The sequence below is a fragment of the Notechis scutatus genome, chromosome 14 (genome assembly GCF_049901735.1).
Source record: "Notechis scutatus isolate UNSWTSFEM ecotype Mainland chromosome 14, rNotScu1.2, whole genome shotgun sequence".
NCBI lineage: Eukaryota > Metazoa > Chordata > Lepidosauria > Squamata > Elapidae > Notechis > Notechis scutatus.
This window is the reverse complement of record NC_142022.1, coordinates 9631379-9637784: the sequence shown is the minus strand read 5'-3', so window position 1 is coordinate 9637784 and position 6406 is coordinate 9631379. Positions and strand designations below refer to the sequence as shown.

Here is a 6406-nt window from a genome sequence, read left to right as displayed (position 1 = left end):
ATCCAGCCTAAAGATCTGCCTCTGATTTGGTTTAAATACACACACACACTCACACACACACCTACACACACATAAACACACACACACACACACGTCATGTCTGAACACAACATGGCTGTCCAAATTTAAAAGTAAACTGCGACATGAAGTCAATATCTGAATAAAAATAGTCAGTTCCGGCTATATTAACATCAGTACTTATGTGGCAGTAAGAATTAGAAATGTCACTGAACATTTCCTGAGGAATAAATACAAAAAAAGGAAAGGAAAACTTCTAGAACTTCAGAATTTTATTGAAACAACAAAGATTACAAGGATTGGAAAATGGCAACAGAGCTAAGACTTGCTTTGCCAAAGAAAATGCAACCCATCACCCAAAACTATTCTTTTTGGAAAGGTTAAATGGCTATAGAACCAGTTTGGAGGGCAGATCTAAACCCCAGGGGGGGAAAAATCACCCGATAATCATAAGAAAAAAAGAAAAGAAAAATGGTGCCATTTGCCTTTCAGTTATGAGGAAACGATTCTAATCTTTTCAGGAATAAAGTCAAGATCAAAGAGCATTGCGTAATACATTTGTGTCAAGGCTTCTGTTCATCAACTTGGCAAGATGAGTGAGAGATAATCTAGCAAGTCTTGCAAGAGGAGCAAGTAACATTCTCACATTCCTCTAGCTATCAAAAGGGCAACTTATCGTGGTATCTGGGTTGCCATATTTCAAATGATCACGAGAGGGCAGTGGGGTGATGCAGAAAGCACCTGCTCTTCGCTGCCCTCTAGTGGTCATTGCTGCTTCTGCAGTCTGAATCTGGTAGCTCTAACTTGCAGGTCTTGCTAACACTATCAATGTTCCTTTAACATTTCTTCACTTGGGTGCCATAAGTCTGGACTGGAATTCGATAATATGGGTAAGATGGGTAAGATGGAGTACAGCAGCACCGTGCACGGCCGCAGCAACATCCACGAGGCCTACAACAGCACCCAGCAGTTGCAGGCCTTCCTACGTAGTAAACCGTTCTTGGCCTGTGTCTGTTGCAGCAGCAGCAGCCACGACCTCCACAACAGCGACAGCAGCTCATGGTTGCAGACCTAAATGCAAATCTGTAAAGCAAAAAGAGATTGTGAAAGACCAACTCCGACAACCTATCATGCTCCATTTTTTTTCTCATTCCAGTTTTCTTAAATGTGAACACAACTTTGGTCACAGATCACATGAATAGCTTTAACCTAAGCTGAATGAAGATATGTAATAAAGGTTTGTGAAATAATCAGCTAGCCTCATGCAACAGTAAGCCATAAACCTGGCCTACCAATCATTTTTCACTTACAAGCAGATCTTACTCTATTCATATCTTCACCTTAAACATTTAGTCCACTTGAGAAAATCTGTTTACTGCCATTATTTTCCTTAGAAGGTGCTAAATATGTGGATTTGCAATTTTATCTAACCCTCCAAATTTGCAATTTTATCTAACCCTCTAAGATAAGGATGGAAGGTGCTACTACCTTTGATCTTCTTATTGTAAGACTGAAGAACAAAATATATCTTACCTTGGCTCAATAGAAGAAGCTTTCAAAGCTTGGAAGCTCCGATGAATGGGTGACAACCTTTCTAACCAGGGACTTTTTATACACGAATGGACACATGTTCTCAAGGGAAGTGAGACATCCGGGAACAGCAGCTGATCCCTATTAAGCACGAATCCTGTTCTGAATTTCTCCATTCCAGTTTGTGTTGCTTGGCCCAATCCGCGTTTCCATTACCTAAGTCATTTATAGTATGTGGGTGTTTAATGCTATCTCCAGTTAATACATGGGTTATTCAGACGCCATAGTTGAGGTTAAAAAGGTGTTTAAGGAGGAATTCTATTGTGACATTTTCTGGGTTGCTCAATAGGACATCTCATGCAGTCAACTCAATAAAATATATGTTTTCCTTTGGATTTAAGCCTTCACATCAATCACTGATTTTTACTCTTGATGTTTACTCTACCTAGGAATTTATGGTGATTTTATAATTCCAACCTCAAGATTAATCTCCAGTGTTTCTTGAAAAAAGGACTACATCTCTTTGTAAACCCTGGAGATCGCTTCTTTGATGTTAACCAAGGTTATTTTGCCCAATCTTAGTTTTTATTTTTTTCAAAAACATATTGTTTTCAGTTTTAATTATAAATAAAATGTTAGTTAAGACATTGCAAAGACAAGGGACATTTTAACTTCGAACAGGCATTCTTAGAAAATGGAAACGATGCTTTGTTTGGAAAGTTGTCCATCTGCTCTCAGTCTATGAGTTTTCTCTGGAGCTCTATGAGATTGTTGGATTCAACTTTATCTCATGGTTTTTTTCTGCTAACTGAAAACTTTGTGACTGGGCCATGTCTTAATGACATGGTGTGAGATTTGAATAAAAATCAATTTGTATGGAAACTAGCCATGTGGCCTCATAAAACAAGGGAAGTGATGAATTATACAATGTCTCTTTTCAAACAATGAATGACCTATTCAAATTTTAGATATCATGTAGGTTTTTTTGGAAAGATGTACAATATCTATACCCTCTTTCTATTCAGAAAAGGCTACATTAAATATAATAACACCTTAATACTTTTGAAGAATGTTCTGAAATTTTGAAAGAACAAAAATTAGTCAAGATATTTAATGATGAAGGGACAGCAGGCTGAACTTTGGCAGATACTTAAAGAGTTGCAGTGTGAATAAATAAACAGGCAGAAGCCATCAGTATCCTGATGTTAGGAATGATGTTGGATACTAAAAGACCCCTAAACATCAAATACCACAAGTATCTTTCTTGCCATCCTGCTAGCACATCCCAAAGAATTTAAAATTTGGAAGAAAATAATTCCTGTCCAAAATAACATCTTTTTTACTTAAGAATGGTTAGCCAAATTAACCTCGCTTTGTTCAGCAAGTTACGCAGAAAAACGGAAAGCCAGAGAAAAACAAAAAAATAAGCAAAACTGGACTTTACATGCACCTCCCTCAATTTTTGCTTAGGAAGTGAGACAGCTGTATAAAGGACATTTTTGTCTCTTCTGAATCGCCTTCTAGTCAGTTGCCTTGGATGACCCGATGTTTGGAAGGAAATTATTTTTTTCCTCTGCTCTCTTTATCCAAGGTAGATAGCTCCTTGTAGAGGATGTTAGAGTATTCCAACTAGGATGTGACTAAGCTTCAACCATACCCTTCTCCAGAAAATAATGCCTGCTAATGGTGTTCTTGGCTATTGGAGACAAAGCTGTAATCATCTATGTTATATCTTTTAATTAAAATATCTGAATGCTGTGTCAGGTTCTGCTGGCCTGGCTTACTTCTATGAACCTTTTCAGGTATCATTTTTAGGTATGATAAACCATGGAACCGTGTAGGTTTGCACGGACAATCAGCAGAATTACCTCTAAGTTTCCCAATCATTCAATCGGAAAATTGCTTTAGAAAATTTCACTTCCCTCTCCTTCTGAATGACTTACAACGAAGCCACCCAATTTCTGGCTCAATTAAACCCAAACCGAAGTTTCTGTACTGACCCAGTTTGGACAACCATCATCACAAGAGGACAGATTAGCATGATGAGCAACTTCAAAACCCAGCAAATGAAACCTTGAGTCAGTGTTGTCAGCTGTTAAAGGAAGTCTCATCATCCAAATGACTGATAGGATTAACCAACCTATTCACCCCTGAGGATGATAAGAATGCTCTAGCCAAGGTTGGACTACTAGAGGACCTATGAGGTCCCTTCCAGCCCTATGATTCTATGTTCTAAAATCAGATCTATTTTTTAAAAAAATCAAAGTGAGTTTTTGTATAAAAGTTGGTCCAAACTAATTGTTCACTTCACTCCATTGATAATAGAGCAAAAGAACTGTTTAGATCACTCAGTACTATTCAGATCACTCAGTAGTGATCTCAGGGTCTGACTTTCCATGCTTATGAGTACATGACGTTAACTCCTCTCATCCTAGTGAGTAAACAATCTCATGGCGTTAAACATCTATATTCCTCAGTATGGCTTAATTTCCTCAGGGTTTTCTCGTCATAGAGGATAATTGTAGCATTCCTACCAGAAAATCATTTTAATCATGCAATATATTTCTCAAAAGATATTTAATGAGAGAGGTAAATGAAGCTGGAGAATCAACACCAAATATTATCGTATTTTAGGAAGTGTTTTTTCCCATGGTTAATTTAAGGTTTGGGCTCCAGCGGATGTGATGTGTTCATGCGCAAAAGGTGCACAGACAATATAAAAAAATCCACCACTGCAAGTCCCTGTCTACCTACCTGCATTGGTTGTGAACTTTTCAGCTCCTAGAGATCAACCAGGTATGTTATGGGAGCTCACGTGAGCTTTTTCTATAATAGCAGTAAAAGATTATAGGGGGTATAGTTAGAAGCTTCTGTTTCTGAACTTCTCTTGGGTGTCTACTTGGTCACCACCAGACATAAAATGCTGGATAGATGGATCTATCTAAGGAATGATGCCAGTTCATGGTGGACTTGATGATGACAACAAGCTTAAGCTATTGAGAACCACAAGCTTACTATTGGGTTCTACTGAATTCATGAGATCTCAAAAACATCCATCTGGTAGCTTTGGGAAGTAGAATAGCTGTGTCTGGTCCACCCAGTTGTGATCTGTTCATATGAACAGTAGGGCCTCATGGTTAAATACCAGCTTTACAGAAAGACGTGGAGAATTGAGGTTTTATATATATCTGGAAAAATAACGACCTCAAATCTTGGAGAAAAACTATCGGCCAAATTTGGCTTGACCGAAGATCCAACAATGCAAAATTGTTCCTTGTAGAACTGTAATCAAGCCACAAAGACAAGGGAAAGGGGATTTATTGTTAGTTGAGTAAAGACTGCAAAACAATGAATGCCCCCAATTCCATTGAACTGGTGGGGGCACAAAGGAGCTTGCCGATACCAGAGGAAAACAGACAACATGATGTTCCCTTGTGATTCATTTTTTTCAGACTTTCCACCTGCAACCATGTATGGCGGATGTGGCTGTAACTGTGGCGGCAATGGCGGCTCAGGTGGAACCACCATCATTTGCATTCCCTGTGGAAATTCCTGCGGCTCCATGGGCTGTTGCATGCCCTGTTGTGGCAGCATGCGGAGCTGCTGCAGCCCATGCTGTTACATGCCGTGCTCACCTGGCGGTTTCGGTGGTGGTTGCGGTGGGATAATGGCATACTCTATCCCTTCCTCCAGAAGAGGCAGCAGAGGTGGCTGCTGTGGTGGTTACTAAAGGTGCTGAAATCTTGGCAGTACAGATTGGGGACCTGCCTGCTCTCCCAGCTCTGCCTCATTCTCATCGATGTTTTTGAAGATGTACATGTCCTTTCCTCTTCTTTAAAAAAATCTTTCAAGGCCTTTTGTGCCATTGTTTTTTACTACTAGTGTATATTGATATTCCTCCTGACCTGTCCAATTGTTTATCCTGCTACTGCTCACTCTCTCATCTTTCTAAATCCTCTTTAAGGTACTATCCAAAATAAAATAATGTCAGTGCATTTGCTCTGGTTTTAGTGTATTCATTTACTTACTTACTTACCTTTTATATAATTTGTATCACCCTGCCTTTATTATTTTATCCCACCGGCTTTCATGGCAAAGGTGGGACTAGAACTCCCCATCTCCTAGTGATTGGCCCAAACTCACCCAGCTGGCTTTCATGCCTAAGGCAGGACTAGAACTCACAGTTTCCTAGTGATTGACCCAAAGTCAGCCTGCCAGCTTGGTCTCCTACTTCTAGCTTGGTGCCTGCTTAGCCCATGGATTCCTCCACCTTCCCCCAAATCCAAAATGTGTGTGTTGGTTCTAGTTTTGTAATGGAGAGAATGAGTAGAACACCTTTTCTACAAGAGCTTTCAGAGACTGAAAGACCATGATCATAACTCTGTTAATATCTCCCCTTCCCAGATTGTTTCCTACCCTCACAAAGGATATAATTCCAACTTTTTCTCATAGGATTTAAATTCTAAATAGATGCCAGTCCCCAAAAATTAATGTGGGTATTCTTTTTTAAACAAAATAAGTTATTCCCCATAAAACATACAGCCCCCCACCAAGCCCATGAAAGATTTATTGGCCTGTGGATTTTGATGGAAGTCACAGTACCCAGGAAGGTGCTACACTTCGAAAATTAGATTGTATAAGCATAATTTCTCAGAGATAGTCAACATTACAAATAAGAGCATACATATCCTCAGACTGGCCTACCCAAATCTATGAACTCCCACCTTGACAGTAAAACATCCACATTGTCTTAATTTTCTCACTTGAGGCAAGTGTGTTTTCTATACAACTGCATCCATTTTTATCTTGAAAAGTTTTCTTTTCGGAGATGTTTCTTATTGTCATCTGTGGAATTTTT

At 39.2% G+C, this 6406-nt stretch overlaps 1 long non-coding RNA gene across 1 annotated transcript; it reads right to left on the bottom strand.

The window, feature by feature from the left end:
- Positions 1-272: 272 nt before the first annotated feature.
- On the bottom strand, positions 273-1602 carry LOC113425884 (uncharacterized). Its single transcript, XR_003372635.2, has 2 exons — positions 1552-1602; positions 273-1101 (listed from the first exon to the last, which is right to left on the bottom strand). It is a non-coding gene; the product is annotated as an uncharacterized LOC113425884 (long non-coding RNA).
- Positions 1603-6406: the final 4804 nt, after the last annotated feature.